We start from the raw sequence: 19,878 nt of genomic DNA, 5'->3' as shown, positions 1-19,878 counted from the left end.
ATTGGTGTTCTTTTATCTTTTATCTCTGGGACTTTGTATCTTTAATGACCTGTAGTTTTACCGGCATAGGCCTAGTGAGAATTTATTTTTATTTATACTGCTTAGGATTCAGGGTGCTGTTAAAAAAATAAAATCTGGAAATTTATCAACTGTTGTCTCTCTTTAAAAAGTTTATATATATATATATATAAACTTTTTCAAAGATTTTATTTGAGCAAAATAACATATATACTTTACATAAGATATTAGAAAAGTCAACACAGACAACAGAATAAAATTACGTTATCACCATAATTATATAATGTACTTATGTAGTACCCATATTTTTGTCACTTTTAAAGTTCTAGGTATAACGTATTTTTATTCCAAATGAATTAAAATGATATTCCTTTTTTTTTGCTGAGGAAAATTAGACCTGAGCTAACATCTGTTGCTAATCTACCTCTTTTTTTGCTTGAGGAAGATTAGCCTTGAGCTAACATCAGTGCCAGTCTTCCTCTACTTTGTATGTGGGTCACTGCCACAGCATGGCTGACAAGTGGCGTGGGTCTGTGCCTGGGATCCAAACCTGTGAACCTGGGCTGCGGAAGCAGAATGAGTCAAACTTAACCACCAGGCCATGGGGCTAGCCCCTAAAATGATATTCTTGCTGAAACATCTAATGGTCATACAAAATAATAATTTCTCAACTTTATTTAAGCCAGAGAAGCTATTACAATTTCTCAGTTCAAGGATGTTAGGAATCAAGATATTCTCCTGGCCTTTTAAGATATCTATTTTCAAACTTAACAGTAGAGTTAAGTAAAACTTAAAAATGAAGGTTTTCAAAATAAAAAAGTCTTATGTATTTTGTAGAATCACCTAGCTATATAATCATTTATCTATGGCCTATAGATTTTACCTTATTTTATGATACATATAGCTATACATGCTGGTATATATACATGATACATATAGCTGTAGATGCTGGTACACTGGACACACAGCAAGTATGCAATAAATACTTAATAAACTGAAATGAATTGACAAATACCATTAATTTATACCATTCCTAAGAACCAAACTTGATATTGCTTTTCAGCCTTTTGGTGATACAATGGGATAGGACATCATATTCAAGTATCTCAGACCCCTGGAAGAAATAGTCTTGTCAGTTATAATAGAAGATTGAATCAATTTAGGCCCAATTTCTGGGAAGCACATGGTAATAAATTTGGAATAATTGGAGTCCATGTATTGTCTCTTCTCATCATACCTCCAATATTGGTTATCTACAAAGAAGCAGGTCTTATAGAGAAGTGGGTTAAAAACAGCTCCATCAATTTTTTTCAGAGTAGGGGAAGCCCAAAGAATGTATGCTCTTGAGATAGTTTGATTGTGATCTTAAATTGCTGACTAACCAGTACTTAGCATCTTTAAAAAGAAAAACATCATTTCTGGCTCCAATTTCATAAGTGGCTTGAATGCCAGATGGTAAGGTTGGCCATAAGAAAGAAATTAAACTAACACCGTTCTCTGGACTCTCAGAAAGCTTCCACCAGAAGAACTTGTTTTTAAAGAAAAAAATTTCATCTCCCTCTATAGTGACAGGATCAAAACTAAAATTCGGGTCACAGGTAGCTGAGTCTGTACTGTCAGGATTTGATGAGGGTTGGTAATTTTATGGGGCTCCATAGAGAGACTGAATGCCATGTATGTCATCAGCAAAGAGGTGAAATGTGTTGTGGTCAATATAACTGTAGGGGGGGAACATTATGGGCTTTGGATCATGGGAATAGCCAAGACCCAAGGGATGACCAAGTTCATGAACAGCAACTAGGAACAAGTTGTGTCTTTACAGCTTTCAGTCCAGATTTTAGCCTCATCAAAATGTGCATCTCCTCCAATACCAGGTCCAAGTCCAAAAGCATGGGCTATGATTCCATTCCAATCATCAAAAGGACTACAGTGTCCATGAGCTCCAGGTGCAAATTATATCAATGTCAGCCTCGCCTACATTAATCTTTCTGAATTTCAGGGGGGCCACATCACTCCATACTTGAAAAGCTTTCTGGAGACGTAGTCAACATCCTCAGGCTTCATATCCAGAATGTAACTGTTGATTCTGTAGGTGGTAAAATGTTTCTTCCATACTGGCTTCCCTTGCATTATCCTGAAATTATAAACATCAGGCACTCCACATCAAGGTCTGTGCATCATGTCCAGAGTAGATGTGTCCAGTTGCCCCATCACTTTTAGTCTCAAGAATTGCTGCATTTCCTGAATTTTATTCTCCATGAAGTTCCTATTGACTTTCATTTTTGTCATTGGAATTGTCTCCATCTTGAGGCCATAAAAGCTTATCAAGTACCTTTGAGCAAATACCACATAGCTTTCACTTGGGCTTGTATTGTTAGTCAGGGGAACAGCTCCAGAAGCAGCCACCTGCTGGACCAGTATCAATAGAAGAAACTTCATTCTAAACTTCTCCTGAAAGGTTTAACCCAATTTACTCTGTTCCTTTTCCTTTATTTGTTAACCTACATTACATATATGCATTTTAAAAAGAATCACAAGGTCCTACAAGACTAATTATGAAAAGCAATAGTCTCTCTTTCTTCCAATGAATCCTTGTTTCACCTTTCCTAGTGGTAACCACTTTAAACTCTTTTAATATTTGTCTTCATGTCTCTAAATAATATGCTTATATTGCTACTTCTTGGTTTTTCAGAGTTAGGCATTATCTGTTGACTTTCTACCATGGAAGATGAGAGTTTCACTCTTTCCTTCCCCTGCCTCCACCACACATATGTACCCTTCCCTTCCCTTGCACTTCCAATATATTTATATTGTAATTTTGGCTCAATTAATATTTGGTGTTTACATTATTGATGCAAATGCTATTCACAGTTTATTTCCTGCACTTTCTTTTGCTGTCCCTGGAATTAATACTTGTATTTTTTTTTCATTTTCTTAGTTCATTATGTATTATCAGTAATTCAACCCTAAACTCTTTGCTAGTTGTCCAATTTTCTAGGACAAGTTATATAATTTGTCAAATATAAAACGTCAAATTTTATAAATTTCATCATCTTGAGTAAGCCCCTCCCATAGCCTTATGAACTGTTTCAATCTCCAGAGATTGCCTATACCTCTATATCTGGTTTATAGCTATCACCATCACCTGAGGATCTCCCTTTACCATTATTCTGTGGGTTCACTAAATCTGATTTCTGTCTCCCATGACTTCATGTTTCTTGACTTCATTTGATGGAGCATATCGTCCAATAGCTGCTTGAGAAAGGGCACATGAAATGTAACTTTTTTTTTGAGAATTTGTGTGAAAATATCTTTCCCTGGCACTGGATTGATAATTTGTCTGGGTAAAGAATTCTAGGTTGGTTCAATTCCTGCCAAGATGCTGAAGTAATATAACCGCAGCCTCCCTTCCTCAAGGTCAATAACAGAGGAATCAGAGAGGGAAAATACCAAGACTTGAAAAAGCCATAAGAAATTCCTGGCTTTCTGGGGATAAAGGGTGAGGGCAATTTTGAACAGGTTTGGGTATGAGTCTGTGTGTGTGTGTATGTGTGTGCTGGTGGTGGTGGCTTTGGCCTAGAGCAGGAGGCAGTCAGGCATGGTTGTGGGAGATTAAAACAGGAAAAGAAATACTTGAGTTGTGCTCTTTGCTTCTCCTTCACAATTATTCTGGTGGGCTCAGCACACTGGTCCAGATGGCGTCAAGAGTAAAATCAGGATAGTGCAGAAGCCCAGTGCTTATGAGGAGCTGAGAAAAACAGATGGAGACTAATCAACTTGAGGCAGTGGCTCTTTTACCTTTTCTACTCTAAATTCTCAAAGGAAGCTCTCCCCTTAAAGCTGCTCATCACTGGAGTCAAGAGGACTCTATGATTTGAACACATGCTTTAAGGAGCAAGAAGGAAGTGCTAGAGCTTTTTAGATGCCTGGGGCTTTTCACTCTAGGTTTCTCCCACCTCCATCCTGAGCTTGTTGGGACTGACATAATCTGGGGTTCAGGCCTTCCTCCATATCGTTGCCTAACAGAGTAGACAATATCATTAGAGGACGATGAGCCAAAATATCAAGCCAAAATATCATTAGTTATCTAATGGTAGGTGACAAATTGCCCCAAACTTGCCAAGTTAAAACCATGATGCTAGTTGTTTCACATAATTTCTCAATGGTTCTGGCTCAGGGTTGTCTCATGATGCTGCAGCCAAGGTATCAGCAGGGGCTGCAGTCACCTGAAGGTCTGTCGAGCTGAAAGATCTTCTCTCATTTCCGGCAAGTTCATCCTGGCTGTTGGCTAGAGGCGTCAATTCCTTGCTGTGTGGGTCTCTCCATAGGGCTGCTTGAATGTCCTTAGGACGTGGTAGTTGGTTTCCTTCAGAGTGAGTGATCTAAGAAAAAGTAAGTTGGAAGCTGAAAAGACTTTTATGACCTATCTTTGAAAGACATACACCACCATTTCCTTGATATCCTATTGGTTATATGGATCAGCCTCATTCATTATAAAAGGAGACCATACCAGGGCATGAAGACTAGGAAGCAAAACTATACCAGGGAACTATAAAGCCGGTGGGATAGTCTAAACATGCAATTGGGCTTGTCAACTGTGAGCCTTCTTGGAGGTGGTCTGGCTGTTTTTTGTTTGAGGAATGGTCACTCAAGAGAAGATACTGAGTAGGTAACTGAATATGTGATTCTGAGCTGAGGGGGACAGATTGAGTCTGGAGACATAAATTTTAGAGTCATCAGTATAAAGGTGATTTTTAAAGCCATGGGACTGGATGAGTTCACCCAGAGAGTTAGTGGGAGATAAAGAAGAGGAAAGGTCTAGGAACTGAGCACTGATGCTCTTTCACGTTTTCTGCCCTCCTGTTCAGGTGGTGGTCTTCCCTGGAAAGATCCATACATAATGACATCACACTGTGAGTCTATGGTCATAGAGTATTTTCCGGTCCTTGAAATCTTGTCATATCTGAGGAAATTTTACTCCTCTGGCATGAGGAGAAATCTCTTTTGGTAATACTGTCCACTGTGTTGAATTTTTTCCAGAACATTAGGTTTCTTGATTGAGGTTCTTTTCTTTTCTTTTTTTTAAATATGGTGGGTTTGTTGAGGAGTCCCAATTAACAGGGATAAAATCATGGGACAGTTTTATTTTTTCCAATAACTGCTTCCCAATTGAGATATGTATAACTCCTCTTTTCTAATAGGTCACAGGCTCTATAATATCTCATCCAGAGTCTATATGTTTCCAGTCACTTTTAGTTCTCAAATTTGGTGTTTAAGACTGAGTCTTGCTTAGTTTTAAATGCTCACCAGTTTAACCCTTTAATCTCAAACTCAATTCTGAGTTTTTTACTCGCAAAGGATCAGCCTGTTTTTGGCTCTAGCATTGATGAATTTAGAGTAGAGGGTGAGGAAAAGCAGTCCTGGCTTCAAACACCCCTCCTTCTTCATTCTTCTAGAAGCTAGATCCTTCTAGGGGAAGCAGAGAAGAGAGAGAAATCACTTGTTTAACCAGAGGGATTGCAGTCCTTTCTCTGTGGATTATCTTTGCTCCTCTAGCCAAGGCTGACTAGCTGTTGAAGGGCTCTATGTGGCAGGCATCTCATTGCGGACTCCTCAAAGGGTCCTGCAGCACAGATCTGACTCTGCTTTACCTCTTCCACCCTCCCTCAGTCCCCATCAAAGTCCATCCTTCTCATGGTCTCTTGCTGTTGAGTCCCCTTTGCTAGTTACCTTTCTTCTGGGCGGGATCCCACTACCTTCTTTGTATACTTGAACCATGAGAAACACATCCTTGCTCATCAAACAGTACGTGTGCAGGATGCCCCATGGCTGCACGCCCCCCAAGCCTTGCCATCTCTCTCCAAATCTCATTTCCCTTTAACACAGAGCAGATAAGTAAATTTACTGCACAAGCAGAACTGGGGCATAGTGGGGTGGGTGGGGGTGGAGAAAAGGAATAAATTGCCTTTTTTAAGGTATCTCTTATGGTTTCAGGGAGAGCTAATACCCTTCCTTAAAGACCTAAAATCTGCTCTCTTCTCAGTACTTTTCTATTTAGATCTATGTATGTGTGCATGTGGATGTGGATGGGGTGATAGTCAGTGGTGAGACTTGTCTGCCCCAGTGCCTTCCAGTAAGCCCCAGGAGAAATCTGACGGGGCCCCAACTGTTGTTGCCTTCTTGAATTTAGAATATGGGGTACTTAGGGCATGTTTTAGTCAGCTTTTTTTCACAATTCTAAGACAATAGGAAAAATTCCACTGGACATCCTATTACACAACTAACAATAATCTATTACAAACTACTCTAAGCCAAAAGAAGTTATTCAAAGAGTATATACTAGTTACCTATTGCTGCATAATAAATAACCCAAAACTTAGTGCCTTAAAACAATAAACACATCTCAGAGTTTCTGTGGGTCAGAGATTCAGGAGTGGCTTAACTGGGTGGTTCTGGCTCAGGGTGTTTTGTGAGGTTGCAGTCAAGATGTTGGCTATGGCTACCATCATCTGGAAGCTTGACTGGGGATAGAGGATGCGCTTCCAAGATGGCTTACTCACCTACCTAGCAAGATAGTGTTGAATGTTGTCAAGAAGCCTCCGTTACTCTACATGTGGGCTTCATTCAGAGTGAGTAGTCCAAAAGAGAGCAAGTTGGAAGTTGTAATGACTTTTATGACCTAGCCTCGAAAGTTACCCATCATCATATTCTATTGGTTACATGGGCCAGCCCTATTCAGTGTGGTAGGGAAGTGCACAATGGCATGAATACTAGAGGCAAGAATCATTGGGGGCCGTCTGGAGGCTGGCTACCACAGGGTACCAGACTATCTCCTGGATTCCAGAGGTGGTTTCACAAAAGGCCCAAAAAATGAACTCTAGGGAAATAGAAAACCTATCTGCCTTTTTGCCTTTTTCTCTGTCTCTCCATCTCTCTCTGTCTTTCTCTCTCTCTCTCTCTCTTCCTTTGATTTCTTGGTCAACTGTCTCTGCATCCACTTTATTCTTTCCTCTGTGAATTGCCTTTTACTGCTTTGGCTGCATCTCAGCAAACATGGCTGCCCGATTATGGCAGCCACATTCCCTGAGTGTTCATTCCAACTAATAAAATGAACAGCACAGAGTAACTAGAATCAATGTCCTAACTCCAAATTCTCAGAAGAGTCCGTTGTCTGTCCTGGTTGGATTAACCAGGGAAAGGAGGTCAAAAGGCATAAAGTAAAAACATGGTCACAGCAGCCCATAGAATGGAGGATGGATTGTGAACTGGCAAACACCTCTAGTGTCTGCTATTGTGATGATGGACCACAGAGACCATGAGACCATGAGACCAAGAGACCATGAGAAGGATGGACTTTGGTGGGGACTGAGGGAGGGTGGAAGAGGTAAAGCAGAGTCAGATCTGTGCTGCAGGACCCTTTGAGGAGCCCACAGTTAGATGCCTGCTACAGAGATATCTTCTCAGGAGTATAAAATTGAACTGTGTCATAAAGTTCTTCAAAGATTCAGCTCTTACAAGGGTGACTTTACTATAAATTCTCTTGTTAGATAGGTCTTTCATACAAGCATTTTAAATTCCTCAAAAACTTAGAATTTCACTCTTACTTCTCAATAATGTTTTGAGTAAATTCTATTCTTCAAACCAAGTTGTATAAAACCTGTTTTATGTTTATCTCTAAAATTCTATAAGACATTAGTCTTACAGTTCATACTTTGAGAAAATTCTGAAAGAAAAGACCTCTGAAATGTCAACAGAGCCTGCTAGAAGTAATTTTAGAGAAAGATGTTAAGTCATCTCCTGGGACTATGTCTTATTAGGACACTTGCATGTAGTAGGTTGGGACGCTCTACCTTGCTGTAATATCATAAGTAATGTGTAAGAGGTTTTCAACATTGTAGTTAACAGATCAATAGATGGAAACAGAGAAAACTGCTCAATCACAAAATTCGGTTAAATAAATTGTTTTCACTTCAATGAAGTCACAGTTTTTCTTCCACAGTGTGTTCTGCTGATGGATATGTTGAAATGAACTTGCGACTTGAAAAGGATATCTTCTATGTGGTGCAAAACTTACTATCCCAACATTTGGCAGCAGGATAAAACGATGGTTAAGAGCTGGAGTCAATCATTCTTTAAGCTTCGGTTTCCTCATTTGCAAAATGGGGTGCCCTGGTTACAGTTACTGGGTAGCAAACCGCTCTAAACTTTGTGGTATGAAACATGGGTCAGGACTTCAGAAAGGCTTGCTGGGAAATTCTCACTTAGACGGTCTCATGCAGCGGCAGTCTGTAACAGGACTTTTTAAGTGGTGTTGGAACTTCCCCCAGAACAAACATCCTAAGAGAGTCTGGTGAAACTTGCAAGGTCTTTTCTGATCTAGCCTTCGAAATTATATAATATTCTGCCACATTCAATTGGTCAAAGCCTGCCCCAGTTCAAAGGGAGGGAACCTAGGCCCAACCTATTGATGGGAGGATTGGCAAGGTCACATTGGAGAAAAGCATTTGGGATGGGAGACAAGGTTGTGGCCATATTTATAAAATATAGTCTGCCACATGTAGATAATATTATTGCCTATTTCATAAGATTTTGTGAGTGTCAGAGGAGAAAAGTATTTTATATAGTACTTAATCAGCACGTAAGTACTAACTTAATTGCTTAATTTAATTAAGTGCTTGAGTACTGATTAAGTACTTAATCAACATGTAAGTACTTAATCAGTACTTAATATAGCACCTGAGACATTGGAAAAGTTCAATAAATGTTACCATTATTATTACTCCAACACTGCCCTTTGGAGAATTTTTCAGTTTGAAGTAAACACGATTTTGATTTTCTGAATTATTTCTGGTTCTCAGATAAATCTGATTAAGATTAGACAGGTCAAGGCAAAAAGTACAAGTGGAATTGGATGGAAGTGTATTGTCGTTACCTTTGAAGTATCTTCCTGTCACTTTAAAAATTCTAAAGTACAAAGCAGCGTTTAGCGTGGAACTAAAATGTCCCCAAATCAGGGGAAAATGCCCTGTGGCCTCTTGCTTGCTTCCAGATAATGGAAATACTTTGGATTGGAACTCACACTGGAGCGTTGGCCCCTATTGCCTCTGCCTTTGTTCCTTCACCATTAAATCGGTTGTAATGATGAAGTCAATGGAAACGTCCTTACAAGGTTTGCAGCACTGTTCTTCCTGTTCTTGAAGATTGGAAAAGTCACAGGTTTTCAGACGTGGTGAAATTTAGCAGCGGTAACTCTGCCTTCCCAAAGTGATTTGAAATGAGCATCCCAGACAATGAGCCTGCCTCTGACAAACTCAGCTTGCGCTTTGTTGTCAGTCGTGATGATTTAGAATCTCCTCTTCTTGGCGCAGAAATCGATGTCACAGCTGCACTAGTTTACCGGGCAAATGATGTTCTTTTTATCTGCCCTTAGCTTTGAAATTGTCTTCTTCTTATCATTGTGGGTTGAAGGACGTCTTTGTACCTGAACACTTTGATTTGAGGGTGATGTCAAACAGATTTTGACTCAAATAAATATTCAGTTGTGCCAAGAATTACAAATAGAATCTTGTGACCTTGCTCCAATCAGGAGAAGTGTGGAATGAATTAAGGAAAAATGTATTTAAAACAATATTTTTACTACAAAATAATTTATGTTCCTCATAGATTTTAGAAAATCCAAGCAAAAAGAGAAAAATAAAAATCACTTGCATTTTTATCACCTGGATGCAATAATTATTCACATTTTAGAATTGTGTCTTTTGCATACATATATTCATATACACCACAGATTTTTAAAAAATAGATCATGATGTACAGGTTATTTAGCATATGCATTTTTTAAAATAAAAAAAACGATATAGTGTGGGGATATTTCCATGTCAGTAAATACAGAAAACCAATTTAAATTGTTTTAATCAGTCTCCTATTTGTCTCTCTGCAGGTATTTAGATTGTTTCCAGTTCCCACAATTATAAACAACATTATAAAGAATATCCTTGTACGCATATTTAAAAAAATTGTTTAAAAAATTATAGAAGTAGTACACAAATAAAAAAAAATTCAAGGGCCCGCCCAGTGACGCAACAGTTAAGTTCGCACGTTCGGCTTCGGTGGCCCGGGGTTTGCTGGTTCGGATCCCTGGGTGCAGGCATGGCACCGCTTGGTAAGCCATGCTGTGGTAGGTGTCCCACATATAAAGTGGAGGAAGATGGGCATGGATGTTAGCTCAGGGCCAGTCTTCCTCAGCAAAAAGAGGAGGATTGGCGGATGTTAGCTCAGGGCTAATCTTCCTCAAAAAAAAAAAAAATTCACACGTTATAGATGGTTATAAAATGAAAAGTCTTTCGTCTTCCCCTAGTTCAATTCATCACAAGTATCTGATAATACTTTCTGACTGGGATTGTTCTCATGGGTATTATTTTATCTTTAATTAATATTCTTTAGTTCATTAAATCTTTAATTAACATTTCTGCCTTTATTAACATTTCTGCCTCATCCTTGGTTTATCATCCTTCAATAGTGTCTGTAGCTATATTTTGAAGGATGAGGAATTTATTGCTTTTACAGTAACTCCCAATTCCCTGACTCCTCCAACTCTAGACTGTAGTTAGTCACTTTTTGTTCATGTAATTAACAATATACAATATAATTGAATTTCTACTCTTATTGCCAAATTTATATAGTGTTCCTAAATATCCAATTATCAAAGATTAATAGATTGGTATTCCTTCCATTTCTCCTCCTATGTCCTAATATTTTTAGCTATATTGTAATTTTGTATTGCCAAGATTTATAACATTTTTATTCTGCTCTATAACTCCAATTAAATTTTCATGTCTTGTCTGTAAGTTAATTTTAGAGATGGAAAATCAATAAACATTGTTTCTCATATTACTGGATAAATATTATTATAGTTTGATCCCACCCAAGGAAAGAAATGTAATTCACGTCATTAAAACTTTGTTGCTTGAAGGAAAATCTTCCAAATGATAAGGTCTAATCAAAGATGAATCAAAGTTTTGTAGGTCTTGAATCTTATACAATTTGGGGGGCTGTCTTCAAGAGAAAAAATACAAAATTGCAAATACACACTGTTAGGGCCCATTCCCTTGGCCTTGGAAAGGTCTCAAATGAGCTAGGGGCCCTGAAGCTTGTCTTCATTAGTTTCATAGTATATCTGCCTGTGGATCTCAACTCCATTTCAGCTTCTTTCACTTCTTACGGGTCATAGTCTGCTGCTGTCATGTACTGGTATCATACGTCCTCTTTCTTGGTTCCCTTCTCGTTTCACTGGAATCCTTCTCTAGAATTTAATTTCAGTGAAACTCAATTGGTACTCCATACTCTGAGCGCTTGTGTGTCACATATGCATTTATTTTGCCCAAATCTGATTGATTGTTTGACTTGATTTGGCTTGATCGTTTAGAAATCTAAGTTCGAAACCACTTTCCAACTTGGAGGATAAACAAAAAACTAATAGAAATAGTTATTACCTTGGAGGCAGGCGAGTGGGGAAGGGGGCAAATAGGGGAGGAGGAGAGTGAGACTCTGAATTCTTCTTTATGTAGTTTCTGTCTTTCACCAAGTAAAAGTATTCTTTATAAATGAAATAAATTAAATAATTAAAAATACACAAACCTTTTCCCACCCTCAAAAGTTCAAAAATATTGCTCCATTGTCTTTGAGCGTTAAGTGTTGTTGAGAAGTTTGATGCCATCCTTATCCCTGTTTCTTCTGGTAACCTGTTTCCCACCTCCCCTCTGGGAGCTTTCAGGATTTCCTCTACTCTTGGAGTTCTGAAATTTCATTACATCAAGTCTAAGCGTGGCTCTTCTAAACATTAATTTTTGCCTCTACCTAGTCCATTTCCAAATGAAGACTCATGAAGTTCTGGGAGATTTTCTTTAACTATTTCTTAGAATATTTCTTTCCTGCCATGGTCTCAGTTTGGAACTTCTTTTAAACAGGTCTTTGACTTCCGGACCCATCTTCCCTGTATCTTAAATTTATTTTGGTGTTTTTGAATTATTTACTTTCTAGTCCTCATTATAGGAAATTAAATTTAATTCTGATTTCTAATTAAGTCTTCATGTTCATTTTATTATTCAGACAGTACAATGCCATTTTTTGACATTTGTATTTTTAGAGTCCAAGAACATTTTTGTTCTCTGATGACTCCTTTTTCCTCACAGACTGTATGCTTTTGTGGGTACCATATCTACTCAGTCATTTGCAGTACTGCATAAATTTAAAAAAATTTTTGGTTTCCTAATCATCTCAGATTTCTCCATGTTAGTTGCTTCTTTGTTCATCTTTGTGCCTCTTTCTTCAGGATATTGATTTTTATTCAAATATCTGGGGGTACTTGAATATCCAGTTATATTTATAGATAAAGGCTTTGTTAAATAAAGGTAGCTGGTGCAGGTTTTTCTCCCAAGTTGTTTAGGTTTGATTCCATAAAGGGCCGTCCCTTAGATAAGGGGGCCAACCTTTGGCTCTGTAGCTTGGCTGGGTTTGTCGAGAGGTAGACTTCTCTCTAGGGTGGGAGGGTATGAAATAGGCAGGCCAGTGATCCACACATTACATTTGTCAAAGTGAAGATGTCTTTACCCTGGTGGTGATAGACTTCAGCGTATTTCACCCTCTGGCTGGAACTGCCTCTCTCTTGTCTTAACATTTTATTCTGGTTTGGAACTCAGCAGTTACCTGGACAGGGATACCGCTTTTCTCTCAGGTCTCACTATCCTCCCTAGTGGATCATGCATAGGTGATCCATAGATCATCCATTTCTATAGAGAACAGGCCTCCAGCTTCAGTGTAAGGGCGACAGCCTCAACTATTACCCTCTCTGTTCCCTTGAGGAGGCAAAGGGAACAACCCAACTGCTCCAACTGTTCCAACTGTTCCCAGTGCCCTTTGTTTGTATGTCTGCCTAGGATTCAGGCAGCTATGGGAAGGTAGTTTCTCCTACACCAGAGTGTGTTTGGGCAGCATTTTTTATTTTTAAAGATTGGCACCTGAGCTAACATCTGTTGCCAATCTTCCTCTGTTTTTTCCTTCTTCTTCTCCCTAAAGCCCCCCAGTACATAGTTGTATATTCCAGTTGTAGGTCCTGGTTGTGCTATGTGGGACACCACCTCAGCGTGGCTTGATGAGCCGTGCCATGTCTGCACCCAGAATCCCAACTGGCCAAACCCTGGACCTTGGAAGCAGAGTGCGTGAACTTAACCACTCTGCCCACCAGCCCTGGGCAGCATTGATTGACATTTATTGTATAATCAGTGAGAGTAAATATTTTAAATTTGTTTATTGACCATTTGTATTTCTTTTTTCTGTAAGTTACTCATACTTGATCATTGCCCATAGTATTTTGTTGTAGTATTTGCCTGGGAGAAAATATTTTGTTTTAATTTGTAAGAACTCTTTATACAAGACTACGAATCAGAAATGAGATGTAGCTACAGATTCAAGGGAATTTAAAAGAATTATAAGAGCTTACATGGAATGCAGTGGCAAAAATCTATAACATTTTTTTTAAAAGATGTTTTTCTTACACAATATAAGCGATGAGTAACAGACATCAAGATGTGGCAGACTGAATATAGACCAACTAAATATTGAGGCTTGGAAAAGTGATTAAAGATTTAATATTGAAAAGGAGGCAGAACCAGATAGAGTCACGGCTATATTTTGTCTAATATTTTAAGACCAGATAATTTCAGTGTTATTTAAACTATTCTAGGTCATAGAAAAAGATGGAAATCTTCATGATTCATTTTGTGAAGCTTACATAACTTTAAGCTAAAACCTAAAAATAAAAGAAAAGGAGATAGAACAAGCTTGCTTTAGAATATAGGAGGAAAATTCCTAAATTAAATGCTAGTAAATAAAATCTACCATTTATTAAAAGGATAATAAATCATGATCTAGAAAAATTTATTCCAGGAACACAAGTATGTTCGATATCAGGAAATCTAGCAACATGATCTCTGACAATAACAAATTAAACGAGAAGTAATATGATCATATCAACAGATGCTGAAAAGTCATTTGATAAAATTTAGTGGCCATTCTTAATTTAAAAACTCTGTAAAAATAGGGATAGAATCAGACATCTTAAATATAACAAAAACCAATTACCAACACACCAGTAAAGCTAATGGAAACATGGTTTCAATTAAAATTAGGAACCAGATAAGGATACTTGCTATCAACATTGTTATTTGATACTATCTTGCAGGCTTTCTAGGAAATACAGTCACACAAAATGAAACAGCTGGTCAAGACATTGGAAAAGAAGAGACAAATACATTTCTTCAGGCTGGTAATATGATTGTATAAAACCCAAGAGATTGTAGTAAAATATCACTTGAGTTAATACGGAATAAACAAATGGGAAAATAATATATTCACAAAAAGAATTATAGTAATAAGAATTATAAAATGCTTATTTTAAACAAGGAAAGTAATGTTTTTAAGAAGAAAATTATTTTACACAAAACTTGGTCAAAGGGAAGGACATACCATGTCTTGGGAAATCTTAATATTAAAGAAGTTGATTCTCTCAAAAGTAAATCCAATGTAATTATAATTAGAATACTAACCTGTGTGTGTGTATATATGAATAGAGCAAACTTGACATTTAAATATAAGAAGAAATGCCTCAAAATAGACAAGGAATATTTTTTTGTGTGTAGAAACATTAAAAACTAGCAATGTTGTGGTCACCTCACATATCAGAAGGTACTTCAAAGCTACATAACAAATCAGGATGACAGTAACATAAAAATAGCGAGTAGATTGGTGGAATAAAATGGAGGATCCAAAACTGATCCCATTATGTATAATTTAATATACATGAAAAGTTGTATTGCAATCAAACGGGAAAATGAAGTCTTTTAATAATTGGTGATGGCATAGCTGGCTCTCCACCTGGCAGATACAGAGATATAAACTTCCCTTGTATAAACAAGGACTTTGTGGCTCTAGAGACACAATTACCTTCTGTCTTGGTTATTTTGCTTTTAGTTGAGACTGGTGGAAATGAGACAGTTGTATTTTCTTTCAGCTTTTTCTTTTGATATAACTTCAGATTTACAGACAAGTTGTAAGGCTAGTACAAAGAATTCTCACTTATCCTTCACACAGATTCCCCATATGTTAACGTTGTGCCACATGGACTTTATCTTTTTCTCTCTTGACACATTTCTCTTAACATAGGTGACTTTCATATTTTAATTCCAAAATACAGTTTCTTTAAATATAAATAGGATCATATTACCCACATTTGGCAACTGATATTTTCAATCAGCAGTTTACATACATATGTGTGTATGTATATATATATACTTTATTTTTTAACATCATAAATGTTTCTTTTTAACTAAACAATTATCACATAAAATGATAAATGAATCTATTCTGGCTGATAAAACCTTTATCTTATTGATAAAGGTATAGTTTTACTTGAATACCACCTCCATTCCCAACTCTAAAAGCCTTTCTATGTGAATATATATTCATCTAACTCATTCTTTTTAATGGTTGCATAGTATTTCATAGGAAGATGTAACATGGTTTATCCAAATCCATTCAATGGATATGTTGGCTGTTTCCTTTTTTTTGGGTGAGGAACCTTCACCCTCAGCTAACATCTATTTACAATCTTCCCCTCCTTTTTTTTTTTTTTGGCTTGAGGAAGATTAGCCCTGAGCTAACATCTGTGCCAATATTCCTCTATTTTGTGTATGTGGGATGCCTCCACAGCATGGCTGATGTGTGGAGTGGCTCTGCGCCTGGGATCCGAACCTGTGAACCCAGCCCACTGAAGCAGAGTGCAGGGAACTTTAACCACACAGCCACAGGGCCAGCCTCCCATTTCCATTTTTAATGAAACCATTAACTATAATGTTGTAACATACATCTATCTTTGAGTACATATGAAGATATTTCTGTAAGAAAGGTTCTAGAAGTGGAACTATTGGATCAAAGTTATATACATTTTATTCTTTTCCATTTTTTTTTTTTTTGAGGAAGATTAGCCCTGAGCTAGCTACTGCCAGTCCTCCTCTTTTTTGCTGAGGAAGCCTGGCCCTGAGCTAACATCGTGCCCATCTTCCTCTACTTTATATGTGGGATGCCTACCACAGCATGGTGAGCCAAGTGGTGCCATGTCCGCACCCGGGACCCGAACAGGCGAAACCCGGGCCGCCGAGAAGTGGAATGTGCCAACTTAACCACTGGGCCACCGGCCGGCCCCTCTTTTTCATTTTTAAAAGTAACATACATGTACTATAAAACATCCAAGCAGTATTAAAGGGTAAGCAGTGAAAAGTAAGCACATCTATTATTCCTGACACTGGTCACCCAGGAAACAGCTGTTAACAATTTCTGTGACTACTTTCAGAGGTATTCTGAGACAAGCATTTTATGTCATTGGTACCATATTATGAATGTTGTTCTGTGATTGTTACATATAAATAACAAAGATCTACATCATTCTTTTAACAGCTACATACTATTCCATTGATCTATATCTATATGTATATATCATAATTTATTTAACAAGTTCCTTACTGATGACATTATTTTTTCTATTCTTTACCATAGCAAATAATGTGGAACAGCACCTTTTTACATGAACATCTTGTAAATATGTGCAAGATAATCTGTAATATAAATTTCTCTAAATTAAATTGTTGAGTCAAGGAGTATCTAATTATATTTTGGATTTGTATAGACGTACCACAACCCGTTCTTAAACTGTTGTATCAAATGTACTCTCCAAAAGAGTATGAAAATAACCATTTCATCCAACCCTTGAGGGCACTGGATATACTCTGTTGGGGAGTACAATTTTAAATCTTGCTGTTCTAATAGGAAAAAATGCATCTTCTGTTTCAATATGTATTTCCTGGATTACTGGTCAGTTTGAGCATCTTTTCATACACTAATTGGTACTTTGCTTTTCTGTTTCTTTGAATTGCCTATTCTCATTCATTTATTTATTTGTTTGCCTACCAAAGTGATTAGCATGAAAAGTAAATCTTCCTGCCATGTTTGTCCCTTAGACACCCAATTCTCCTCTCCAGAGGCTTCCACAGTTAGCAATGTTTTGCGTATACTCTGGAAATACTCAATGCTTATATAAACATACATATTCTTTTTATTTAATAAACTTTACTGAGATATGATTTACATGCAATAAAGTCCATCCATTTTAACTATACAGTTGGATAAGTTTTGACAAATGTAACCATCATCATAATCAATATATAGAATATTTCTGTCACTCCAGAAAGTTCTCTCATGCCCCTTTGCATCAATCTCACCTCTTCTCCCTCTCATTCTCCCCACTCCCACTTCCACCCCACACCTGTCCATCCCTGAGCCCAGGCAACCACTAATCTGCTTTTCATTCCTGTGGACTACTTTTGCCTGTTCTAGGATATGATATAAATAGAATCACAGAACATGTACTCTTCCGTGTCTATTTCTTTTGCTCACCATAATGCTTTTGAAATGCATCTATGTTGTGAATATCAGCAGCTCATTCCTTTTTATTGTTGAATAGTATTTTATTGTATGTACATATCACAATTTGTGCATCCATTCACCTGTTGATGGAAATTTGGGTTGTTTCTAGTTTTTGGCTATGATGGATAAAATGGCCATGAACATTCATGTATGTACAAGTCTGTTGGTAGACATTTGTTTTATTTCTCTTGGGTAATACCTAGGATTGGAATTGCTGGATTATATGGTAAGTGTTTGCTTAACTTTATAGGAAACTGACAAATTGTTTTCCTGAGTGGTTGTACCAGTTTACACTCCCATCCGCAATGTATGATATTTCTAGTTTTCCACATCTTCATCAACACTTGGTATTATCTGCCTTTTTCATTTTAGCTGTTCTAGTGAGTAGCAGTGATATCTCATTGTGGTTTTAATTTGCATTTCCTTGATGACTTATTTGCCATCTGTATTTCTTTGTATGTGAAAAGTATATCCAGATTATTTGGCCATTTTTAATATTGAGTTATTTGTCTTTTTATTATTTAGCTGTAAGAGCTCTTCATATATTCTGAAAAAGCAGGAGTTTTAAATTTTGACAAAGTCAAATTTATCAATTTTTTCTTTTATGGTTCATACTTTCTAGGTTCTATCCAAGAAATCTGCCTAACCTAAGCTCATAAATATTTTCTTCTACATTTTCTGGCATAAATGTGATGGTTTAAGATTTTATGTTTAGATCTATGATCCAGTTTAAGTTGTTAGTATTTATGTATGGTGTGAGGTAATGGTTGAGGATCATTTTTTAAAAACACTAATATCTAATTGTTGCAACACTGTTAAAAAGACTATTTTCCCACATTCAATTACCTTTGCATCTTTGTGAAAAATCAATGGGCCATATAAATGTGATGTATTTCTAGACTCTCCACCCTGTTCTATTGAATTATGTGTCTCTCTTTATGCCAATGGCAAACCGTCTTGATTACTGTTGCTTTATAGTAAGTCTTGAAATCAGATAGCATAAGTCCTGAAACTTTCAAACATATATATTCTTGAAGAACAAACAAAATTGCATATTGTGTTTGTGTTTAGAAACTATTAGTAATCTTTTATTTTCAACTTAAGCTTGTTTTTGTTGTGAAATCTTATACAATGGAAAATTTCCATCATATGTAAAAGTAGAGAAAATAGTCTGATGATTGCCCATGTACTCATTGCCAATCTTCAAAAATGATAAATTTTTGACTAAACTTGTTTCATCCATATGTTCTCCCCCACTGGATTATTTTGATGTGTATACCAGACATCATATAATTCCATCTATAAATATTCAGTGTGTATCTCTAAAAGCTAAGAACTTTTTTTCAAAAATCACAACCACAACACTATTATGACATCCGAAATTTAACAATAATTTCTTAATATTTATATTAATAACCTATATTAATATGTGATAATAATACATATAATCTAATATAGCATGATAAGCTTAATATATTAAATAGGCTTTCATATTCCATATCCATATTTCCATGATTATCTTGAAAAAACTTTCAACAGTTTGTTTGGATCAAGATCCCAACATGTACCATACTTTGAAACTTGTTGGTGTTCTCCTAAGACTTTTAAAATCTAGAGCCTCACTCTGTCCATCTCTCTCCTTTTCCCTTACAATGTATTTGTTGCGTGAACCAGGTCGTTTGTCCTGCAGCATGCCCACCGTCTCTGCTTACTGTTTGCATGCTTGTGATGCTGTGCAACCTGTTCCTCTGCCCCTCTGTATTCCCTGAGCACTGGGTGTTCCATGTAGAGGCTTACTCACATTCAGGTTTGATTTTTGTGGCAAGAATATTTCATAATGGTTGTATTCTAATTCTTTCATACCTTCTTTATTTAGTAGCTGCAATTACAAAGAGAATATTCATCAACTATTTGGTTATCCTATCAAGATTCTTCTAAACTTTGCAGAAAAGAGTCAATGAATTCTGGTACCCAGCTTAACAATTAAAAGCCCTTTGGGCTGTTTATAGCTTCTAAAGAACCACATCTGAACTCCAAGCAGGAATCTTTAGGGACTTCACTGGAAGATCAAATTTACTGGAAGTGATTCACAAATATCATTCATGAACTATAATTATCTTCTTCACTTAGCTGTGCCTCATGACTTCTCATATTTAACTAAACCCAGTTCACTATTCTTAACAAACTTTAAGGTATTCATTTAAAATGAGTAATGAAATAACAGTAATAATTTAACAGAATGAATTACGTTTACTTATTTATTTTTAGATTGAATAGCAGGAAAACAAGAGAGAAATCTGTCACTTCTATTTGAGAACACATTTA

General features: G+C 36.9%; 1 pseudogene; it reads right to left on the bottom strand.

Annotated features, from left to right (window-relative positions):
• Nucleotides 1-396: 396 nt before the first annotated feature.
• The window catches only part of LOC139044534 (macrophage metalloelastase pseudogene), a 37,273-nt pseudogene continuing 17,791 nt past the window's right edge, over nucleotides 397-19,878 (bottom strand).

Source organism: Equus asinus, chromosome 2 (assembly GCF_041296235.1).
Source record: "Equus asinus isolate D_3611 breed Donkey chromosome 2, EquAss-T2T_v2, whole genome shotgun sequence".
NCBI lineage: Eukaryota > Metazoa > Chordata > Mammalia > Perissodactyla > Equidae > Equus > Equus asinus.
The sequence above is the reverse complement of the archived record's forward strand: the minus strand, read 5'-3'. Positions and strand labels throughout refer to the sequence as shown.